Source organism: Hemiscyllium ocellatum, chromosome 9, assembly GCF_020745735.1.
Source record: "Hemiscyllium ocellatum isolate sHemOce1 chromosome 9, sHemOce1.pat.X.cur, whole genome shotgun sequence".
Lineage (NCBI taxonomy): Eukaryota > Metazoa > Chordata > Chondrichthyes > Orectolobiformes > Hemiscylliidae > Hemiscyllium > Hemiscyllium ocellatum.
Window position 1 is genome coordinate 49,340,472 of NC_083409.1, and position 24,736 is coordinate 49,365,207.

Here is a 24,736-nt window from a genome sequence, read left to right on the forward strand (position 1 = left end):
TAAACCAACCCATTTATAAAGAGTTAATTTACTCTTGAAGGTTACAGTTTCCAGAGACATTATCTGAGGTTTGATACCTTGCTCAAGAGGCCTTAGAAATGAGCCTTGACAGAATAATATACTGCAGGGATGAAATCACAGCTGATTCTGATCCTCTCAGGAGCCAACATCTACACAGCTATGTTTTCAAGTAGAATCACTTGCTAGAGACCAGGACTGGGATCCAACCTCAGACACCAGAATCCCAGTCTCCGTAAAAAACAAATTTGTATGTGTTAATCTAAGGGGCTGAAAAGATTTTCAAAAAGATTTGACCTTCAGATCATTTGAAGACACTTTCTTCTCATAACTGGAATATTTCCTTCAGGAGCCACTGAGTCCACAAAGAGGATAATATATGCACTGAAGAGTCTGGAACTGAGATATGAAGGCCAGGAAGATTCCAGACTTTTTTCTCTGTTGTATTAACTTATATTGAAAAGGAAAGGCTACAATTGGTCAAGGGGGGGTGGGGGGTGGGGGGGGGAAGTCGCTGAGGATCTTGTTCCTCCTATCTATCCAGCAGCCAACACTGGAAAGACTGTATGTGTTTAGTATCTGCGGTTGTATTATAGTTATCTGTGACATTCTTAAACATGTATACCCTGTTCTTCCCAAAGTGAAGAATAATCACATGGTTGGAGGGATTATGCAGTACTTAACATGTACAGATACACACTCTGAGTTCACCTTGTGAAGAAGAAATTTGTTTTGTGCAGCACCACACAAGCCTTGTTTATTTCAAGGGAACATTATCATTGGACATCATCTGCAGAGCATGAATGGGTATATTTGAGAAACCTGTACAGTTTGTGTAAACTATGTTGTTTGCCCCAAGGGAAATAAGTAATCCATATAAGACCACTTGATCAATGCTGCACATTATCTCCCAGTGTCTTCATGAGAAGATCTTGAGGAAAACATAAGTCACTTTTTTTGTGTGTGAATGTCAGAAAAAGGTAATTCCCCCCATTTCATGGATGCCTTTACCATTTTCATTAGTTAATACAGATTGATTGATTGCTTATTGATACTCAAGTATGGAAAACAGAAAAGGCATCAACATATGGACAGGGACAGCTCCTGGTTCAATTCAATGCAGAAATTGGTTCTGTTTAGATCGAGGTAGGCAGCTCTACATTCAGTTGCAGCACCTCTTGGCTGACAACAGGAAAATCAGCCAAGTTTCCTGTTCACTGCCCAGTTGGAAATTTCTGTGTATGGGAAGTCAGGTGACAAAGAACTGAATTTGCATTCTTTCTCTTTCTTATTGCAAATGCCCAAGAACGCCTGCAGACTTCGTTCACACCTGGATCAAGGCTACTTGGACAATGAGCATCCATGAAATCCCAGCAAACAGTCAATGCTTTAACACCTCTGGAGAAAATAAGGGTAAGAAAACTGAACAGAAATAAAAGCTAACATGCATGTATGCTTCTTAAATAGCTGTTTATATTTCCAATATTCTTACCTGCGGTTACTTCAATTTCACCGGTGGTTTCACTGGCTCTTGGTGCCATGAGTGGGGGTATGTAAGGGGGCCCTGAGAACAATCTTGAACCAAGAAATGGAGGTGGTGAATAATAAGGTGAGTGCAGTCCACAACCATTATCTCGCATCTATGAAAAATGCAAAATCAGACTGTATTATTGGAAGCAGCTCCCTGTGGGAATGCCAATTAAATAAATAAGATGTGGGCTTCATTCACAAGAACTGCAAAGTTATTGCAATCACCGCTACGAAATAGAAATCTTTCTTCCTACTTCCATCCGAACTGTAAGGAGCAAAATATTTTTTCATATCTGGAATGAGTTCAAATCCAGCACAGTACTAAACTGAACATAACTTAGTACTCAATTGTCAATGTTAGTCAGGGATTGCTGATGTGAACACAGGAAAATATTACACTATACTGGCATGGTAAGGGGTGCCTAACTGATGTTGTAATTATTGTGCATTGTCAGGGGAACTTTTAATTTGAATCTAATTTATTTATTTAATTAATTTGAATGCTGTAGTTAACTTGACCATTTTCAATGGAGACACTAGATCTGCAAGGTGGAAATAATTCCATTTCCTACACTTATATCCTTCAACTGATCAGTACAGTAAAAGCATAGCTTATACTTGCTTTGTAAGCTTTCTGAGATACAATGTAAACTAAACAGTAGATTTCAGGTATGTTCAGAATTATATTAAAGTGGTTGATAAAAGAGGCATTTTGAGGTATCTTGTGAACACAAGTGACGAAAGTTGTCTGATACAATGAATCCGCAGTTTGTTAAGTCTTACTTCATAGAAGACCTATCTGTTTTATTTCCTTGTGTGGTTATAGTCACTTTAGTTTGTTGACCAAATGTGTGGTGTTGACTAAGCAGGAACAAAATGCTACTATTTTTAATTTTTTCTCTGTAAAAAGTCAATAGGCAGAATCTCTTACATGCCTGAATGATTTGGACTACATTAAGAAATATGATGGAATTGTGTAAGAAGTCCACATGCCCTATCTCTACACCAAAAGCAACCTTTTACATCTTTTAAGCAAGTTCCAGGTGTCAAGGTGTGATTCTTGCAATGGAGCAGTGAGTTGCCTACTCAGGGGAATTATTGCTTGTTAGCAACCTTATTCATGCACATCTCACCTCATTACCATACAGCTTCCCATCCTAGAATGCGCTGTGAGCAAACTAGATACTGAGAATTCTTCACATGGAAGTCAAAATGGGGGACTTGCTCCAAGGGACCTCCATATTGGTCAGCATGAAAAAGTATCTTAGGACACAATCCGTGTGCACTGACCACATGCACCGCTCCTCCACAGACCCTGCCATTCAATATTTGCCATATCCTGAAAACTCTCATGCCATCTCCCCAATCCACTTACAGGACACTTGGAAAGTACAAACCTGTAGTGCAGGACATTGTAGCAACCAACGTTGGGAGGCTGTTGCAAAGGCACATTACATGCTCACTGACTAGACCAGGTTGCATCCCCAGGCAGATTTCTTGTTCTCTCAACATTCATTCACAGCATTCCTGCCTTGCTGTACCAATTATGCAATCACACAGCCAGGCAGCTGGTCTTGCTGTGCAGCAGTCCCCAGTCAAGGAGAGTAAGTACCTCTTGCAATCTCGTACCTGCACCGTGTGCCAGCAGTTTATGTGGCAAACATACTTGCTTGCTTCATGTCTCAAAGCTTTAGATGAGTAATCCTCAGTGACATCCATGGGGGCACCTATAAGTCAGGGGTCCTGGCACAGAGCAACTGCCAATACCAATCCAGTGCATGATCGGGGCCTCACTGTCATGTTGAGATGGAGTCTGGAAGCCACTCACTGGATACTGTCCATTGCCGCCTTTTATCGTGCTGGAAATCAAAACTACAAACTTGAGTTTTTTTGAAGATGTAACAAAGGATTGATGAAAGCAGACCGGTGGACGTGATCCATATGGACTTCAGTAAGGCATTCGACAAGGTTCCCCATGGGAGAGTGCCTAGCAAGGTTAGATCTCATGGAATACAGGGAGAACTAGCCATTTGGATACAGAACTGGCTCAAAGATAGAAGAGAGAGTGTGGTAGTGGAGGGTTGCAATTCAGACTGGAGGCCTGTGACCAGTGGAGCACCACAAGGACCAGTGCTGGATCCACTGCTTTTTGTCATTTATATAAATGATTTGGATATGAACATAGGAGGTATAGTTAGTAAGTTTGCAGATGACATCAAAATTGGAGGTGTAGTGGACAGCGAAGAAGGTTACCTCAAACTACAACGGGATCTTAGTCAGATGGGCCAATGGGCTGAGGAGTAGCAGATGGTGTTTAATTCATATAAATGCGAGGTGCTGCATTTTGGAAAAGCAAACCTTAGCAGGACTTATACACTTAATGGGAAGGTCCTGCGGAGTGTTGCTGAACCAAGAGACCTTGGAGTGCAGGTTCATAGCTCCTTGAAAGTGGAGTCACAGGTAGATAGGATAGTGAAGAAGGCGTTTGGTACACTTTCCTTTTTTTGGTCAAAGCATTGAGTACAGGGGTTGGGAGGTCATGTTGTGGCTCTGCAGGCCATTGGTTAGGCCACTTTCAGAATATTGCGTGCAGTTCTGGTCTCCTTCCTATCAGAAGGTTGTTGTGAAACTTGAAAGGGTTCAGAAAAGATTTACAAGTTGCCAGGGTTGGACGATTTGAACTATAGGGAGAGGCTGAATAGGCTGTGGCTGTTTCCTGGAGTGTCAGAGGCTGGGTGACCTCATAAAGATTTATAAAATCATGAGAGGCATGGATAGGATAAATAGAAAAAGTCTTTTCCCTGGTGTAGGGGAGTCCAGAACTAGAGGGCATAGGTTTAGCGTGAGAGGGGAAAGATATAAAAGGAACCTAAGGAGCAACTTTTTCACACAGAGGGTGGTGCGTTTACAGTTTACAGAATGAGCTGCAAAAGGAAGTGGTGGAGGCTGGTACAATTACAGCATTTTAAAGGCTTCTGGGGGGTTTAGAGGTATATGGGCCAAGTGCTAGCAAATGGGACTAGTTTACGTTGGAATATCTGGTCAGCATGGATGAGTTGGACTGAAGGGTCTGTTTCCGTGCTGTAAATCTCTATGAGAATGAGAAAGAAAGTGGTTTGACCTGTGAGGGAGGGATTTACACAACCCACCAATGTTAGGTCTTTTGGAGGATAGTGCAAGAGACTTTGTGCATTATCTGATCTATGGGGTCCCTAATCCATAGCGATCCTAATGCATTCGCTATCTCTGTGCTGTACGCCCTCTGCTCCATGCACCGCTGACCACTTCATTCACTTCATTTGCAAACAGAGGCCATGGCAAGAATAAGAATGTTTGACCACCGAGGGGCAACGGTGCCAGCAGGAGCCATGACCCTGCTATAGCACGCTGTCAACACTGACATCAATCCATGATGCACCCTGTATGGACATCAAGGTAAGCAACATACTGGCATTGTTACATTTAGTGATACACAAGGACTCAAATAAATGTAACATAAAATGAATAAAATATATCCAAAGTGATCTTTTATAAACCACTGCGCTTTCACTCATGCAACCCGAATGTAATTTTTTGTTCGTTCCCTCCCATCATATTTTACCCTTGTCCCAGGTTGGGGGGGGGGAGGTGGAGTTGCTGCCTAGTGGGGTGGCCTGTTGTCCTTGAGGTTTAGTTGAGTTACCACAGGGATTGTGTGGTGTGAATGGCCAGTCATGCTGAGAGTCTTGCCAGAAGCAGATGGATCCTCCTTGGCTTGAACTTCCATGGATTGGAGAGGGTCAGGCACTGGGGGGAGGTGCAAGACCCAGTCAGTGAGAGTATTAGAGCATGAGACTTGATGGGAAATTGGTGCAATAGCATAGACTGTCAATGTGAGGTACCAGAGTACAGTGTGGTACCCTGGCGGAACACAGAAGGTCACTGGCATAGTGTCCAGAGTCGAGATTTCTGACGAGCCTATATTTGATTCTTCCTCTTCCTGAAGGCCCCATCTCCCTGAGGGGTAGGGGCACCTGGAGTGATTGACAGGTTCCTCATCCCCTTGTGACCATTCCCTCTATCCTGAGAACCAATGGCCTGAACAATAGCGTGCATCTGTATGTGCACTCTGTGACAGTGCTGGACCTGGCTGTCCATGGAAGCTGATGGGCGATCACGTGCTTGAGGCAGTTGGGTCCCTGTTGCGAAGCTGCTCTCCTCCAGCCTCTGGGCTATGAGGGCCATTGCCTCCCAGATCTCTGTCTGTTGCTCCTGTTCTTTCCTCTGCTTATGGATCAAGTCCCTGATTGCCGACACCGGAGGGCCCTCCCTTGCCTGGTCTGTGGTGTATCACCGACTGGAGTATTTCTTCCTCAGCGAGCTACGGAGCTGCCACAGTCAGATGCTCACCAGCCTGTGCTCCCAAACTTTCAAAGCACGGTGTTCCCACTAAGTTGTCAGTACCTGAGCTGTTGAAGGTGCAAGGGACAACCTTGCCAATTCTTCCTGTGAGCCCTCAGCAATCAAGGAAATGACTTCTGGTGGAGCAGGCTGTTTCTCCAACAGGAAGCATAGACATCCTCCTGGTACCTGCAAGCAACAAGGGAGAGAAGGCGGAGTCCCAGTGGTTAAAGGTGGTGTGCAATGAATGACGCTGACAGTAGCATTACTGGGAGATAGTTTCAGTGAAGTGAAGAACGATACTCATCCTATTGCAGGACATTGATGTCTCTGCATCCCTACAGGAGTGATTCTGGTCTTCTCCAGTAATGGGCAGGATTCTTTCCTCATAATGGATGAAAAGCCTGATTTTGGACAGCCCTTCACTTGTCTGTGACCTTTCTGTCCTATTGTGGACTGTCTTCTCCTGGAATGAGAGAAAAAGAGAGTGATTGAGTGAACTGAAAGTAGGTGGCAGCTGTTAGTGCTGATGGAGGTGGTCAAAGGTAACAAGGTGTTTAGCCTACCAGGTAGGCACCGCAGGGACCATGCAAGATCAACGGTCTGGAAGGTCAAAGGGGTAAACGAGAGGGAGAGAAGATGCTGAAGGTAAAAGTGAGAATGGCAATGCATGAGAATTGATGGGAGATTGGTGCAAAAGTATTGAGGTACCACAGAGAACAATGTGGTACACTGGCAGAATGCAGACATAGAGGCATTTTTGCAATCCCTTTTGATCCTGATAATGTTACCAAATTCTCATGATTCATCATGGCCTGGGATTTCACATCCCTATGTAACTGCTATCGCTTCCTGCTATATAGTTGTGCACCTCTGTTCCATTTCCGTAAAAATCTTGATGTAAAACTACCAGTTCTTTCAGTTCACAGTTTGCACTTGGAGAAGCTCTGCTCTGCAGTCACAGTCTGGATTGTTTTGGGGTCCTGGGTTTAAATCCCGCCATGGCAGATGGTGGAATTTGAATTTTTTAAAACAAAAATCTGAAATTAAGAATCTTCTGATGACCATGAAACCATTGCTGATTGTCAGAAAAGCCCATCCAGCTCTCAAATAGCCTTCAGGGAAGAAAATCTGCCATCCTCATCTGGTCTGACCTACATGTGACACCAGACCCACAGCAATGTGGTTGACTCTCAACTGCTCTCTGAAGTGACCTAGCAAGCCATTCCATTCAAGCTAGCTAGGGACAAGCAATAAATGCTGATCAGCCAGCAACGCACATGTAGAACAAGAAAAAACAGAACTAGAATATCAGTGAAATTAACATCTCCTTCATTATCTGATAATGTGCAATCTGTTCCTGACTCCAATATCATTGCTAGCTTTTTTTTTCTATTGTTCTGCTATGTGCTGAGTAAAATTGGCTATGTTAAACGTTCACATTTGATTCAGCATTCCTATGAAGTTAAAAATCACAGAACACCAGGTTATAGTCCAATAGGTTTATTTGAAAGTACAAGCTTTCAAATACTGCTTACTGCTTTTTAACTTAGTCCACCCCAGTCCAACAGTGGTACCTCCACGTAATTCCTAAGAGGCACAATGCTGGAGATTTGCTGGCTTGTATCTTCAACAACATGTTGCCTTGTTCTTGGATGATGTCCAAGAAAGGTAATTGTTCTCAAGAATTGGCATTTCTTATTTAGTCTAAGTCCTCTTGCAATGCTCTTAACACTTCTATGATTTTCTAGTCATTTTCCTTTCACCATGCACTAGGATATTACCCATATGGTCAGTGCTCTCTATTCCCTTACAGAATTATTGACATTGATCTTTGGAAAATCTCTGATGCAGAGGTTGAAGCAAAACTGCCCAAGTGGTGTAATGAATATACAACGTGAGGGGGCCAGTGTTGGACTGGGATGAACAAGGTTGGAAGTCACACGACACCAGACTCTAGTGCACCAGGTTTATTTGAAATCACAAGCTTTTGGAGCATTGCTCCTTCATCAGGTGAGGAAGCAGCTGTCCAAAAGCTGGTGACTTTAAATAGACCTGTTGGACTATGACCTGGTGTCATAATGAATATAGTCAGCAATCTTGACTCATGGTCTAGCGATATGTACCAGAACCAACTGTTTGCGTCCAATTTTGCAAGAAACCTGCTTGTTGCTAATTTGGCCAACCTGTCATCAGTTGACAAAATAGGATTGATTTTTCTTTCAGCTCCTTTTAACTGAGTGATAGCCACATAGAATCTTAGTTCTCTATTTGGCTTGGGAACAGTTAGTAGCCCTAGGTAAAAACAATGACTGCAGATGCTGGAAACCAGATTCTGGATTAGTGGTGCTGGAAGAGCACACAGTTCAGGCAGCATCCGAGGAGCAGCAAAATCGATGTGTTGGGCAAAAGCCCTCTTGATGAAGGGCTTTTGCCCGAAATGTCGATTTTACTGCAGTTAGTAGCCCTGACCATTAACTTGACTGTTCTGTCACTGGCAGTATGATGCCACTTACAGCATGCTGTTTTAGCTTTCCCATCAAAGAATAAGGAATTTTTCTGGGAGTGGAAAGCAGATGGGCTTAGCATTTCCTTGCAGAACAATGTGATACTCATGCTTCAATTTTCCTCGGCCTCTGAATAGCTTTAGAAATTCTTGCCAGAATTCTCTCATGTTTTCATTCTGGAGAGCTGTATCCATACTTTCATTTAAGAGACCGAGTCAATTACAAATATTTCAGTTCAATAATGGCGTATTCTGATTCTTCCATATATAGAGTGTTTCACTAACATCTTGTACTTTGTGATTGAGATTTATGATGCTTTGAACACACAACTGAAGATCTGTGCCTCCTGGATCTTGGAGTTTTGTTATCCGGTCTGACTCTTACAGATTTCAGCAAAGGAAAAGTCCTGCAAGAGAGAAATTCCCAGGAAAATGGAAATCAATACAACAAGGAAAAAAAAATTAAGAAACTAGCGAAGAAGAATAACACTTAAGACACCATTGCAAGGTGAGGTCAAGGAGTCTGGAGAATCAACTTGAAGGCATCAACTGGGAAACTGTTAGCCAATATTGAAACAGCTGCTCCCATGTCAAATGTAAATTGTTTCAAACCCTTATACCTTCAAGTTGATGCTCCAGACTCCTTGACCTCACCTTGCAATGGTGTCTTAAGTGTTATTCTTCTTCACTAGTTTCTTAATTTTTTTTTCCTTGTTGTATTGATTTCCATTTTCCTGGGAATTTCTCTCTTGCAGGATTTTTCCTTTGCTTCTGTGGTGATGAAGGTCCTGCTTTTTTGCAGGACTTCTCAAGTAACCTAACAGACCACATTCACAACCTCTCACGTCCCTCTGCTGGACATTCATTGTGCTACTGTTCTGCTTTGACATATATCTTCTACAAATTCATATGGTTGATGATGTTGATTCACATAATTTTGGCAGACTGTCAGGACAGTCGACCCATCTGACCGTGTTAGGAGAAATCAGATGTTTCATCACAGAACTGACCAATCTTGGATCCTGGTTTCTACCCACTTGATGAATGAGCTTGCCTGTTCAACATTAGATCCTTCTTGGATTGGACAAGGTGTGAGAATATTTTTTTTACCTGCAACATCCTGCTAAATGGTATAAGTCCTCCTCTATTCTTCCATTTTCTGAGCTCACTGTTTGTATTTTGCCCTTTTTATAACTAACTTTCTTTTAGGGCTAAAGTGGCATCAAATGTTTTAAACAATGTGCTATACTCTGTAATACCTTCTTTCAAGTTTTTTTTCTTATTGTGGCATCATCAACTATTGAACCCAAATATGTAAAAATGTATTGACTTGGATTTGCTGATCCTTTGAAGACCAGCCTGATATAGTTCTCTAACCTTGAAACTGCTGCTTCCAGAACACCTCCTTCTGTCTTCATTGGGACTCTCCATGTTTTTAATGGCTCTTGTAATTTGGTTTTCTTTTCTTTTTGTCAAAGTGTTCTGTTTCAATGTTTAAAACTCTGGAGTGCTGCCAGTTTCTGGCTGAGCGTTAAATTCCTCTTATGTTCTTTTTCTGCCTGTGGTCCTGTGTTCAAAGTCTTGAGTTTCTTTTGAGGTCTCCCTTGCTGCCACCATGCTTTATTCAATGCTAACACAGTTAGACACTTCTCCTTATTCCTCTGGGCTGTATGTGTTTATACACACACACACACACACTATCTCATGCTGTTGGCTCCTTATCCTTGAGTTAGGTTCTTCCTCTGCTGATGTAGAGGAGGGGAGCCACCAGCAGAGACACATCCATGGACGGCAACTTATGCAGAGTGGGAACCACCTGTGGAGACACATCTCCACATTTCCTACTGCAAAGCATCCAATCAGAAAGAACAATCAAGATCAGACATCAGAGGGCAATAGGTGTGTGATTGGCTGGTGAGTTTTTTCCATTTCATTCTTATCTCAACTAGGAAATATCAATCAGGGTCATTATTAAAACATTAAGCAGTTATAATAACTAACAAGTGAGCAACTGCTGAATACTAACTCATTATTTTTTAAATTTGTACTTTTAAGTAAGATTCAGTTCCACCAGTAAAGTGTGGTAAATCTGAAAGTACTCAAATTTGTAAAATGTAAATCTTCTCAACCTTGAAGTATCAGGTCGCCTGACCGGAACTTAGAACAAAGTGGTTAACATCAGTTCAGTTCCTAAAATTTAAAATAATACAGGAACTGGCGGTAGGGTAATAAAATATATAAAAAATGGAAAATAAAAAACCTATTAAATCATTTAGTCGTTAATTTTAAAAATTATTCAGGATACAGTGTAAGTGATGTGTTGCTATTATGGTATGGAGTTCCTTGACACCAGTGTGACTCGGAGAAAACACGTCTGCAATAAGTGTTTACAACTCCAGTGGCTTTGGCTCAGTTTATAAGCTGACGGCCAAACTGCAGACACCACAATAATCAGGGAGGGGGAAAATTACCAAGTGGTCACTCCCTGCAAGACAGGCTTTCCTTGTTTGGCCAGGAAAAGAAGGATGTGACTGAGTGAAGCAACTTAGGGGACCCAGGGGACAGTTCTTAGCATGTTTTCAGGATAGTTTCTGGAGCCAATCAGGGAGCAGGTTATTCTGAACCTGACACTGTGAAATGAGATTAATAACCTCAAAAGGGAAACAATGATAACCTGATTGAATTTTGCAATTAGTTTCAGGAAGAGAAGTGTGGGTCCAAGACAAGTACAATGTATTTTAAAGTTAAATCAGAGCAGTTAGGAAAGAAGGAAAGCAGAACTGGCGGAAATGAACTGGCCAACAACATTAAGGAATAGGTTAATGAAGATGCAGTGGTAGATAGTTAAAGGGACATTTCAAAACACACACAATCAACATACTCGAACAAGAAAGAAGCATTTCAAGGGGAGGAGCCACCATTCATGAAAGTTAAAGTTAGTATCAAACTGAATAAAAAATCATATCAATGTGCAAAGGTTGGAGGGGTGGGAGCAAGTCTCGAAGACTGGAAAGAATGCAGGAAACAGTGAAGAATGGTTAAAAGGTTAATAAAGAGAGGGGGGAAAAAGGCAGCACAAGAGAAAGCTAGACAGACATTTGAAAATGGATAGTAATAATCTCTAGATATTTTTAAAATAGAGTTACCAAAATGTGTGGTGGGCCTATAGAAAGTGAGATTGGATAATTAATAACGAGAAATGAGATGGTGAATGAATTATAAAGGCTCTGTAAAGGTATTTTGCACCAGTCTCACAATAGGAACACAAATAACGCCCCAGAAATAGGTACAAGTCAGGAAATAGAAGTCGTGGGGGGTGGGGGGGATAGGAACTAAAGTAAAATACAATCACTGGGGAAGAGATGCTGAGCAAATTGCTGGAGCTACAAGTTGACTAATTCCCAATACTGATGGATTTCATCTTTGGGAGTTAAAAGTGGCTAGTCAAGACAGTTGATGAGTTGAGTTTAAGTTTTCAAAGTTCTCTAGATTCAATGAAGGTTTCATTAGATGGTAAATCAGCAAATTTAGCTGCTTTATTTGAAAAGGGAGGGAGAGAAAGACAGAAAGCAGGTAGCTAATTATTATTAAATATGTGGCAGGGCACTTAGAAAAGTTCAACATGAGTTAGAATCAAAATAGTTTTGTGAAAGGGAAATCAGACTTTTTCCTAATTCTAATTATTTCTAATTTATATTTGTATTCATAAACTGTCTGACAGACTCATTTACATAGAGTCACACAGCACAGAAATTCAGTCCAACCAGTCCATGCCAAACATATTCCCAAACTAAACTAGTCCCACTTGCCTGCTCATGGCCCACATCTCTCTAAACCTTTCCTATTCATGTACTTATCCAAATTTCTTTTAAATATTGTGATTGTACTCACATCCACCACTTCCTCAGGAAGTTCGTTCCACTCGTGAACCACCCTGTGTTAAAAATTTGCCTCTCATGTCTTTTTTTAATTTCTCTCTTCTCACCTTAAAAATGTGCCCCCAGTCTTGAAATTCCCCAATGGCTAGGGAAAAAAACACCTACCATTAACTCTATTTATACCTCTCATTATTTTGTAAACTTCTCTAAGGTCGTCTCCTATGGTCCAGTGAAGAAAGTCCCAGCCTATCTGGCCTTTCTTTATAACTCAAACATTCCACACCTGGCAACATCCCCTGGTAAATCTCGTCTAACCCTCTCCAGCTTAATAATATCCTTCCTATAACTATTATTCTATTACACTACAATAAAAAGATGTACAAGTCATTTTAAAAATATCTTTTGGTCGTAGAGTAGTTTCATTTATTTTATAGAGATGTGCAAGTCCTCACTTTGAGACATCCTCAAAGATAAATAATTATAAGTAAGGGACTCACTGAAGGTATGCAGAAACAACAAGAAAACCTGTCTACACAAAAGTTGCAACAGTTGGGAGAATTGAATTCAGAATCTTTCTCTGCAGTGTCATCCACTGGCCACAACTTGCAACTACATTGTTACAACCAACTATAGTTTTAAGGATTTAATTCTACATATCTATATTAGTAGCTTCAATGTTAAATGTTGTCATAAAAGTGTGATAAATAACAGCATTAATTTGGAAAGGAAGTTTGTGCACGAACAGGATTTTTAACAATATATTGGTTGATTTTCTGTGGACTTGCACATTGTGAATCTTAAGGTGAAAAGACAAGTGACAAGATCTTTTGATTGTGGAATACAGATATAACTAAATTCCCAATTCAAAATCTTATCTTTTTTATATTCACTTGGTAGAAAGAATAAGAAAAGTGATATAAATTCAATTTAATGTTGTACAGGAACAGGGGTTACATGTACACTTTAAAGGAAGTTGGTCAGGTTGAAAAAAATTGCTTCATTAAAGCAAATGTTTATGGAATCTTTGACTTTATAAACATAGGTATAAAGTAAACAAGCAAGAAAAATTTCAAACTTTTAGAAATCACAGGTGAGGCCTCAGCAGGAGCATTATAGCCACTTCTGTGCAACATACTTTAGGAAGGATGTCATGGTCTTAGAAAAGGATGCAGAGGAGACTTACAAGAATATTACCGGGAACACATGATATCTGCTATATGAACAGACTAGACAAACCTGGATTGCTGTCCTTAGAGACGTTTAAAAAGGGATTGGGTAAGGGTGTTCCAAATCTAGAACAGCATTGATAAAGTAAATAAAGACCAAATATTTTTGTGGCAGAGAGAATGATGGAAGTTGATTCAATTAGAGTTTACAAACAAAACCTGGATAAGTACTTGAAAATGAAAAATATGTAGGTCTGTAGAGAAGGGGATTAATTAGAATGCCTCTTCCAAACAGCCAGAATAGGCTTGATTTTATCCCATTTTGTGCTGTTTCATTGTTAGATAGAAGGAAACCTGTATGTGGAGACCAAACTATTTTATTGCCTTAGAAAATTATTGAAAAGGAATGCTCAGTATAAACCCTGAAATGTAAATGTTCAGCCCATATTTTCCATCTTTAGAAATGTGAAAAACATTCCACCATTTGGCTGAAAGTGGTATCATAAATGATCAGTGTACTTAGTGTCTTACCAACACGGGGTTTGGATGGAATGCTCCAAGGCTTCCTTGGACTGGCCTGAAGCTGCCTCTTGAGGCACACATCCCAGTTGACATGGGAGCTCCTTTGTAGCCTGCTTGGTTCATTGGAAAGCCCATTGAGAAGGGGTGATAACTGTAGACACTACTGCAATATCCTGTATACAGCTTTGGTGGCAAGATATTCCGGTAAAAGCCACCACTCACAGAATTCCTCTCTGCTTGCTCTTTACTGGTGGTGGAAACCTCCTGGTATAAAGCAGGATGATCTAAATATAGAGAAAAGTACTCTCAACAAATCAATTCAACATTCAATCAAACTATTACAAGGCAAAGAAACTAAGCTGTATAACTAAAAGTCAGGAGGTACTACAGGCTGAATTTATCGCCTTCCCAGTTACAATGGTATTGGGTAAGTTGGAAAATTAAATAGCATTGTCACTTCTTGAACCATCTGTGATTTCTATCGCAAATGATGGATAAATATCAGAGAAAACGAGAAAGCTTTCCCATGAGGTTGAAACAGCCTGCTGAAACTTCCTGTCACGGATCATGTGTGAGAAATGGCCACATCAGAGGAAAGCAGTTCAGGGCGAACTCTAGCATAAAACACTTCACGTTGCTGCTTAAATCCCTTCATAGCCTCCCCATTCCATATTTTTTTAACCTAATGTGGCTTCTCCCCCTCGCAAGAAGCTGTGCAAACGTGACTCTACCCTCTTATGCTATCCTCTTGTCTGCTCCCCATTACTGTCAGCTGTGCCTTCAGCCACTGAGCTTCCATATATGGCAAATCCCACTCTAAACTCCTGTCTCATCCCTTTGAAACATTCCTGAAAATTCATCCCTTTGATCATCTCTCCCCATAATTCCTCTATTGCCTTGATGTCCGTGTTTTGTTTAATTATAGGTGAGTGAAGTAATAAGAGGTGTTTATTTCAACAATAAAACCATCTAAGTTGTTTTCAAACTTTCTATTTAGACATGTGTAATATGCACCAGAACAGCAGAAGTTTTGGGATGTAATTGGATTGCAGTGGAAGGAGAATAGTTGGCTATGAAACAACATCTTCACCACAAGGTGTCACAGAGCTCATGTGGTTAGTGCAGTTTGTTGGAATTTCTTTAACTCAGAAGTTAACCAATCCAGAGCAAGATCTTTGATTCCTTCTCAGTATCTGTCACTGTATACTGTACCCAAAATCCAGCAGTTCATTGATATTTACAGATGATTATTAAGCCAACAGAGCCACTCCATTTTTTAAAAAAAGTGATCTTGCCTGTGGATTGTTTTATAAGCAAAAGTCAGGTTAGTCTGACCCCCAATCCCTTACCAGGAATACCTTTCACCTGGTTCCAACCTCTGAATCTGGCAAGCTTGGGTAGTTTCCCCTTGAGTCTGGTTCTGGGGAATTGTAGGTCACTCCTGGGATAGGACGCAGGCTAGGGGCTAAACAATGGGGAGAAAGTGAGCACTGCAGATGCTGGAGATCAGAGTCAAAAAGGGTGGTGCTGGAAAAGCACAGCTGGTCAGGCAGCATCCGAGGACACAGGAGGGTTGACATTTCCAGCATAACCTCTTCATGAAGACAGGCTGTCCCACACTTTTTGACAGGGGCTAAGTAATGTCTACTTGCGTGAAACAGAGAGCACTCGGGAGGGACCGTCACCCAGTGAGGAACTAACATTTTGCTTCAAAGCTGATATATGAAGATTGTGTCATTGTGTCTGGGTTCAGCAAAACCTTCCAAAATATACCATGCACCTGAAGAATTGCGCGATTTCCAAAGTCGTTTCCTGCCACCAACTATTGTAGAAAGTTGATTATCTTTTGGACCGTTGAATTGATTTTGTGAAAGGACACAAATATTGCAATTTGTTTGCTAGCACATTGCTTTTTTATCCCCCTCTCTCCAGTGTTCCCAATTTTAAGTGCCACACTCATTCCTTTTCGCGGATGAGAAGGATTGAAAACTTTGTTACAAGATAGAGGGAGTCCCACCGGCTCTGGAACAAATTGTCCAGAGACAGACGACCCCAGAGCTCAAACTAACAACCTGAAACTCCCGGCCGGAGGGAGGGAGGGGTGGCTGGGTGAATTAGACAGGCTGTTTACTGCAGGAGAAACCACCAAGACTGACTGTAATTAGCAACAATTACAAATCACCTCCCTTCTGCGGAATCGAGGGCAGTGAACGCAGCTCTGTAACACCCGCAGGGAGGGCAGGCTCAACAACTCGTTATCAGCCTGTGCTTCAAAAGGCAAGAGGACCTCAACCTGATGCTGTCCCTCCCAGGAACTTCCAAGTCTCCCCAGTATCAGTGAAAAATCCAAACATTCAAATACTCTGTTGGATTTCTTTTAAAAAAAGGTATACATTTAAAAACGCGTTTCACGCAAAACCACTGAACTTTAAAGGTGAAAACTCCCAATGCCTTCTTTTTTAGACCACTGGCCCATTCCTTTGTCAGCTGGATTTTAGTGCATTTTATAAAAGGACACATTCTGAGCAGTCCCCTAATGGGACACAAAGGGGTATAAAAGGAGGGGGGGTTCTGTCCCCCCCACTTTGTGTTACTTGCTGCTTCCATAACAGTGGGGGTAAAGAACATATCCAGGTGCTTACCAAAAGAGCCAGAGGTGTGCAGCACATGGGCAAGGGGAGTGTCTTTCCGGTCGCCAATGCCCTGTCTCCCATCCTGGGCGAGTGGGGGGCCACGCCTGTCCGGGACAGAGCGCTCTCCCTCCGGCGGGGCTGTGCTGGGGAGCTGCCCGCTGGCTTGCTCCGGGCTAGCGCCGCTGTGGCTGGCACTCTCCTCCCCGCCCCGGTCCCGGTCCCCGTCCCTGAAGCGCCCTCCCTCTCTCTCCCCTTCCCCTGCCCCCTCCTCCTCCTCCCGCTGCTGCTGCTTGCGGAGCGCTTTCTGCGCTGCCATGATGCGCTGCCGCTCGGCGATCAGGTAGCACTTGGGGCACTGGCACCGGCGCCAGCTGCAAGCGCCGTGCCCCTTCAGGCGCACATCGAAACCGTGGTTCCTGCAGCGAGAGCACTTCGGGGTCCGGGGAGACTTCACGGCCGGCCCGGTACCCCTCTCCCCTTTACTACTCCCAGGCATCCTTCCCCTTCTCAGCCTGAGTTGGAGACTGCAGCCTCCCAGAGACTGAACCCAGGGCTGCACCTGCCCGCTGGGAAACAGTTACATATCATCCGCATTTTATACCATTTGTAACTTTCCCCAGATAGTCCCGAGATTGATACATTCCTTCAACACCAAAGGGCACTTCCTAACTCACAGGAGATCGGGACTAATCCGATATATGAACTCAAAAAAGACTTCAGTTTCAGAGACTTTTAGTTAGCTTTAAAAACGATTTGGGAATGACTATAAAGGGCAATCCAGTTTGAAAGGTTTTCACAAGCATTTCCAGCCACCTGTTTGCACATCCTCCCCTGTTTCTGCGAGGGTTTCCTCTTGGTGCTCCGGTTTCCTGATGGTGATTACGAGGAGATGGTGCTGAGGAGGGACTGTTGCATCAAAGGGATAGTATGGAAGGTGGCCCAAGGATAAGCATAAACCAGCTCCAGAAGATACTCAGGCCATTTCCATTCCTGATGAAGGGCTTATGCTCGAAACATTCCTGATGAAGGGCTTATGCTCGAAACGTCGAATTCTCTAAGATTCCTGATGAAGGGCTTATGCTCGAAACGTCGAATTCTCTATTCCTGAGATGCTGCCTGGCCTGCTGTGCTTTGACCAGCAACACATTTGCAGCCACTTCCATTTACTGTCAGGAGCCAGGATGGGCAGACGGCCATGCAGATTACAGTTGAATCATCCACATTCTCTGTTGCCCTCTGGATGATAGGGGTGGTGCAAAGTTCCTGTAGGATATTGATGTGTCCCTGATCTCTGTGAGTACAATTTGGAACACTGAAGCTAACAAGCCAATTATACACTAAAACTTTGAGTTAGTTGAGGCTTTTGGACAAGGGTGAGAATAGCCCTTTATAAACTTGGTAAAGGCATTCATGAAGACAAGAATGTGTTCAGCCTCATTTTTACTGGGGTCAAGGACTGTAAAGTCCATTGCAACTGCTCCTAGAGATTCTGTAATGAACCAGGGACCTCATGCTGTGGTGAAGTCACTTCCTTGCTTTGGCCGAAGTACATCCCTCCAGTTGTGAAAGAATTCATTCATCACAGCAGCTCTCCCAGGTGCTCAGGTCAGGGGAGTTTCCTTTCTCATTGCTTGGAGTCATTGGCATCTATGGCAGAAATGTAAAATGAGACTTGCACACATGGATAACCCAAAGATTCTGGAGTAGTGTTCCTTATTCCACTGGCATAATGCCATTACAAACAGATAAGGAAATCAATATTTACATGATGCACACACATTGACCATGTGAATTATATTCGACTGAGGAATTCCCATGTCATCTGCAATTACCCTTAACCCTCTCCCACCAAAGACACCCTTTCTCTCATTAGACTGTTCAAACTGCTCTCCCTCAATGATGCTGGAGAATTGTTCTACCATCATGATTTCCACTTGCTGCTTGAGGTCTCATTAAAACAAGGGAACAACAATTGTGATGGGGGCAACTCAAAATATAAAGATGGGTGACAATAGTACACTGGAGGAGATGAGCTACTGCTAGGGGCATTGAAGTCACCTGAGGTCTCCAGTCACCACCACCCTAGCTTGAACAGAGGACAGTTCTGCACAATGGTTAATTGGCATGGCTAAATAGAAGGAGAAAGTGAGGACTGCAGATGCTGGAGATCAGAGCTGAAAATGTGTTGCTGGAAAAGCGCAGCAGGTCAGGCAGCATGCTTTCATGGCTAAACAGAAGTCCAGAATTCAGGAGGTAATGTTGGAAAATAAAGGTGTAACTGAAAGAATTGGATAGGTTTGTCTGGACGTCAGACTGAGCAGTGTTGACAGGGAATTCAAGAAAGAAAGGAACATGGAGATTTGAAGAGTCACTTAGACTGACAGGTTGAGTTAGAGACTTACTCTGCAAACCATGACCTGGATTGCCTTCCACCCTCATCCACATTGGAAATGCACCATGGAAATGGAAAACAGCTTCTGTCACATCTGGAGTGGGGGGATGTGAGCATTTTTTTTGGATTGAGCACTTTGAAATGTGAAGCTCATCAAGGAGCAATTGCATAATTAGGCACTTATACAGTACAGTTTAAAGACATTTGTAATCATAAAATCATAATTCCATACACAGTGATTCAAATCCTGGCCACAAGCAATCTTGACCATATCATTGATGATGAAATCATAGTCACTTCCGTGAAACAGAGATAATCACAGGTGACCTTAAAAGTGGTACCTTGAGGCCATAAAGCACAGAGACAATCCATGATCTCACAGGGTGCGCAAAGGCACAGAACTGATTCTCATTTGGAACCAAGTGTTTGCCAACATCCATTTACATGCAATGCTGCCTTTCTTAGATGATGTGGGTTGGGGGCCTTGGAGCAACATGATTTCTGTAATATTACCACATATACAACCTCTCAATGTATTTGTGTGGCAAGGTCTGTGCAGCTTACTTCAGAATAAGGTCCATAAGAGCATAAGACCCTAAGACATAGGATTGGAAGTAAGGCCATTCGGCCCATCGAGTCCACTCCGCTATTTAATCATGTCTGATGGGCATTTCAACTCCACTTACCCGCATTCTCCCAGTGACCCTTAATTCCTTGTGACATCAAGAATTTATCAATCTCTGCCTTAAAGACATTTAGCGTCCCGGCCTCCACTGCACTCTGCGGCAATGAATTCCACAGGCCCACCACTCTCTGGCTGAAGAAATGCCTCCGCATTTCTGTTCTGAATTGACCCCCTCTAATTTTAAGTCTGTGTCGACGGGTCCTAGTCTCCCCACCTAATGGAAACAATTTCTTAGTGTCCACCCTTTCCAAGCCATGTATTATCTTGTAAGTTTCTATTAGATCTCCCCTTAACCTTCTAAACTCCAATGAGTACAATCCCAGGATCCTCAGCCGTTCCTCATATGTTAGACCTACCATTCCAGGGATCATCCGTGTGAATCTCCGCTGGACACGCTCCAGTGCCAGTATGTCCTTCCTGAGGTGTGGGGACCAAAACTGGATACAGTACTCCAAATGGAGCCTAACCAGAGCTTTATAAAGTCTCAGTAGCACATCGCTGCTTTTATAATCCAACCCTCTTGAGATAAATGACAACATTGCATTTGCTTTCTTAATCACGGATTCAACCTGCATGTTTACCTTTAGATAATCCTCGACTAGCACTCCCAGATCCCTTTGTACTTTGACTTTATGAATTTTCACACCATTTAGAAAGTAGTCCATGCTTGTATTCTTTTTTCCAAAGTACAAGACCTCACATTTGCTCACATTGAACTTCATCAGCCATTTCCTGGACCACTCTCCCAAACTGTCTAGATCCTTCCCACTTCCTCAGTACTACCTGCCTGTCCACCTATCTTTGTATCATCAGCAAACTTTGCTAGAATGCCCCCAGTCTCTTCATCCAGATCATTAATATATAATGCGAACAGCTGCAGCCCCAACACTGAACCCTGCGGGACACCGCTCGTCACCAGCTGCCATTCCGAAAAAGAACCTCATCCCAACTCTCTGCCTTCTGTCAGACAGACAATCCTCAATCCATGCCAGTAACTCACCTCAAACACCATGGGCCCTCACCTTACTCGGCAGCCTCCCGTTTGGCACCTTATCAAAGGCCTTTTGGAAGTCTAGACAGACCACATCCACTGGGTTTCCCTGGTTTAACCTACTTGTTACCTCTTCAAAGAATTCTAACAGGTTTGTCAGGCACGACCTCCCCTTACTAAATCCATGTTGACTTGTTCTAATCCAACCCTGCTCTTCCAAGAATTTAGAAACCTTATCCTTAACGATGGATTCTAGAATTTTACCAACAACTGAGATTAGGCTAATTGGCCTATAATTTTCTATTTTTTGTCTTGATCCTTTCTTGAACAATGGGGTTACAACAGCAATCTTCCAATCATCCGGGACTTTCCCTGACTTGAGTGACTTTTGAAAGATCTCAACCAACGCCTCCGCTATTTCCTCAGTCACCTCCCTCAGAACTCAAGGATGTAGCCCATCAGGGCCAGGAGATTTGTCAATTTTAAGACCTTTTAGCTTTTCGAGCACTATCTCTTTTGTAATGGCAACCATACTCAACTCAGCCCCCTGATTCCCTTTAATTGTTGGGATATTACTCATGTCTTCCACTGTGAAGACTGACGCAAAGTACTTATTAAGTTCTCCAGCTATTTCCTTATCTCACATCACTAGGCTTCCAGCATCAGTTTGAAGTGGCCCAATGTCTACTTTTGCCTGTCGTTTGTTTCTTATATATTGAAAGAAACTTTTACTATCACTTCTAATATTACTGGCTAGCCCACCTTTGATCCTCTCCTTCCTTATTTCTCTCTTTGTTATCCTCTGTTTGTTTTTGTAGCCTTCCCAATCTTCTGATTTCTCAGTACTCTTGGCCACTTTATAGGATCTCTCTTTTTCTTTGATACATTTCCTGACTTCCTTGTCTAATTCCTCCCCAGATAATCTTTCTTTTTTGGGGATGAACCTCTGTACTGTGTCCTCAATTTTACCTACAAACTCCTGCAATTTTTGCTCTACTGTCTTCCCTGTTAGGCTCTGCTTCTGTTCGATTTTCGTCAGTTCCTCTCTCATGCCCTCATAATTACCTTTGTTTAACTGTAACACCATTACATCCGATTTTGCCTTCTCTCTTTCAAACTGCAGACTGAACTCTACCCTATTATGATCGCTGCTTCCTAAGTGTTCCCTTACTTTAAGATCTTTTATAAAGTCTGGTTCATTACATAGCACTAGGTCCAGAATAGTCTTCTCCCTCGTGGGCTCCATGACAAGCTGTTCCAAAAAGCCATCCTGTAAGCATTCCAAGAATTCCCTTTCTTTGGATCCACTGGCAACATTATTTACCCAGTCCACCTGCATATTGAAGTCCCCCATGATCACCGTGACCTTGCCTTTCTGACATGCCTTCTCTATTTCCAGGTACATGTTGCGCCCCTGGTCCTGACCACTGTTAGGAGGTCTGTACATAACTCCCATTATGGTTTTTTTGCCTTTGTGGTTCTTCAGTTCCACCCACACAGACTCCACATCATCCAACCCTATGTCATTCAGTGCCATAGATTTAATTTTGTTCTTAACTAACAAGGCAACCCTGCCCCCTCTGCCCACCTCCCTGTCTTTTCGATAAGTTGAAAATCCTTGGATGTTTAACTGCCAGTCCTGAACCCCCTGCAACCACGTCTCTGTGATGCCTACCACATCACAATCATTCACGATGATCTGTGCCGTTAGTTCATCTACTTTGTTACAAATGCTACGAGCATTCAGGTAAAGTGCCTTAATGCTAACATTCTTATCATTAGAGATATTGGAAGTCATGAGATGTCCTAAGTTATCCTTCCTTTTTGTTGCATTCCTAATCTGCCTCAAGGTTAAATTCACCTGCATACATGCTATCCTCCTGCCTATCTTTCCATTTAACTCCATACTCCCTGTCGCTTTCACTTTCCCTTCCCTCCAACTCAGAAGTTTAAAGTCCTACTGACCAGCCTATTTATTCTCTTCGCTAGAACATTGGTACCTGATTGGTTCAGGTGGAGACCGTCCCAACGGTACAGATCCCCCCTGTTCCAAAACTGATGCCAATGCCCCATGAAATGGAATCCCTCTTTCCCACACCAATTCCTTAGCCACATGTTTACTTCCCTTATTTCCTTATCCCTATGCCAATTGGCACGTGGCTCAGGCAGTAATCCGGAGATTATGACCTTGAGGACCTGGACTTCAATTTCCTTCCTAGTGCTTGATAATCCCTAAACAGGTCCTCCACCCTAGCTTTGCCTATGTTGTTAGTCCCAAAGTGGACCACAACAACTGGATGCTCCCTCTCCCACTCCAATATCCTTTCAAGCCGGTCGGAGATGTCCCGCACCCTGGCACCGGGCAGGCAACACACCATGCTATACTCCCGATCCGGCTTGCAAAGGATACTATCTGTCCCCCTAATTATAGAATCCCCTATAACAACTACTTGTCTTTTTGCTCCCCACTCTTGAATGGCCTTCTGCACCATGGTGCCGTGGTCAGCTGGCTCATCCTGTCCAGAGTCCTTTTCCTCATCTGTATAGGGAGCAAGAATTTCATACCATTGCACAAGGTCAAGGGCTGAGGCTCCTGCACTCCTGAACTCAAGTTCCCCCTTAATGCCTCACGGTCACACTCTGATGTCCCTGATCACTAACTGAATGTGAATTACTTAATCTCCCAGGTGTGACTGCCGCCTGAAACAAAGCATCCAGGTAACTCTCCCCCTCCCGGACGTGCCGCAGTGTTTGAAGCTCAGATTCCAGATCATCAACTCTGAGCCGGAGTTCTTCCAGCAACCAACACTTGCTGCAGATGTGGTCACTGCCATTCACAATGGGATCAGCCAGCTCCCACATCATACAGCTACAGCACATCACCTGTCCAGCCATCTCTGCTTAGTTAATTACTTTATTACTTTGTATAGGTTTGAGTTAAAATACTTTCTGATACCTCTCTGCTATAGTCTTCTTCTAAAAACCAACTAATAGATAAACCATAAAAAGCAAATTTTTAACCATTCACCGATAAAGAAATAGAAAATCCTTACCATAACAAACCAGAGTCCTATTTTTGGTTAGAGGAGTGGGTGGAGGGGGGGTGGGGGGGAAGGGGTGGAGAGAGACACAACATGTGTAGTGTCTCGGGTTCAGCCTCTGCCCAGATATATTACCAGCAGTGCCCTGGTCGTCGCTCCTGCTCTTCCTACTTATTAACTAGGTTAGAGGAGGAGGGCGGGTGGGAGACACTACAGTTGTAGAGTCTCGGGTTTAGCCGCCTTGCTGATATACATGGTCACTGCTTTCTTTCCCAGCTGCCCCTCCGGTCCGCGTCACTTCCTCTGCTGCTCCCGCTCCTTCTCGGCTGCTGCTCGCACTTAAAATGGCTGTTGGCGTTGAAGAGTGAGTATTTATACTCACTGCTTACCTTCCCAGCTACCCCACTGGTCCCCATCATTTCCTCCGCTGCTCCCGCTCCTTCTGTGAAAGAGAAAAACACCGCTGCCCGCTACTGGGAAGTGATTTTAATAAAAACTGCCTTACCTTATCTGTAGTCTTCCGAGTTCGTCCTATCTCCACTGCTCTCGCACTTAAAAATCCACTATGCCAAAGGTCTATGTACCGGCATTTCATGGCCCTCATCATCAGAGTCCACCACATCTCACTCTACAGAGAACGGTACTAAATTGTCATTGTGTTTGATGCAAACACTGACTGCCCACATAGCTGAAGACCTGTTCAGTTTCTGACATTCCCCAAGAAGATTCATGGAACCATGACCAATGGATCCAACCACAGCAGGATAACCAGTACTGTGATTGTAACGCAACCAAGATGCAGAAAGAACAAGGAGAAACAAATGTGCCAGTAAGCAACCTCCAGTTTCAGTCACAACTGAAGTTCCCTCAAAATGCAGAGAAGGTATAGGAGGCTTTGTGTTTATCATCCTCTATGTCATTTTCTCTAAATAAGAAAAGGGTACTGCCATGTCTGTCTGCAGACATCCCAGAACACTGTTCGAGGACACTGAAC

The 24,736-nt window shown here is 43.0% G+C and overlaps 1 protein-coding gene across 1 annotated transcript in view; it reads left to right on the forward strand.

The window, feature by feature from the left end:
* The first annotated feature begins 4,943 nt into the window (after nucleotides 1–4,943).
* The window catches only part of lrp8 (low density lipoprotein receptor-related protein 8, apolipoprotein e receptor), a 170,055-nt gene continuing 150,262 nt past the window's right edge, over nucleotides 4,944–24,736 (forward strand). Inside the window, exon 1 of the mRNA XM_060830271.1 lies at nucleotides 4,944–4,983. The gene's annotated coding sequence lies outside the window, so the exon portion shown is untranslated. The remainder of the gene's footprint in view (nucleotides 4,984–24,736) is intronic.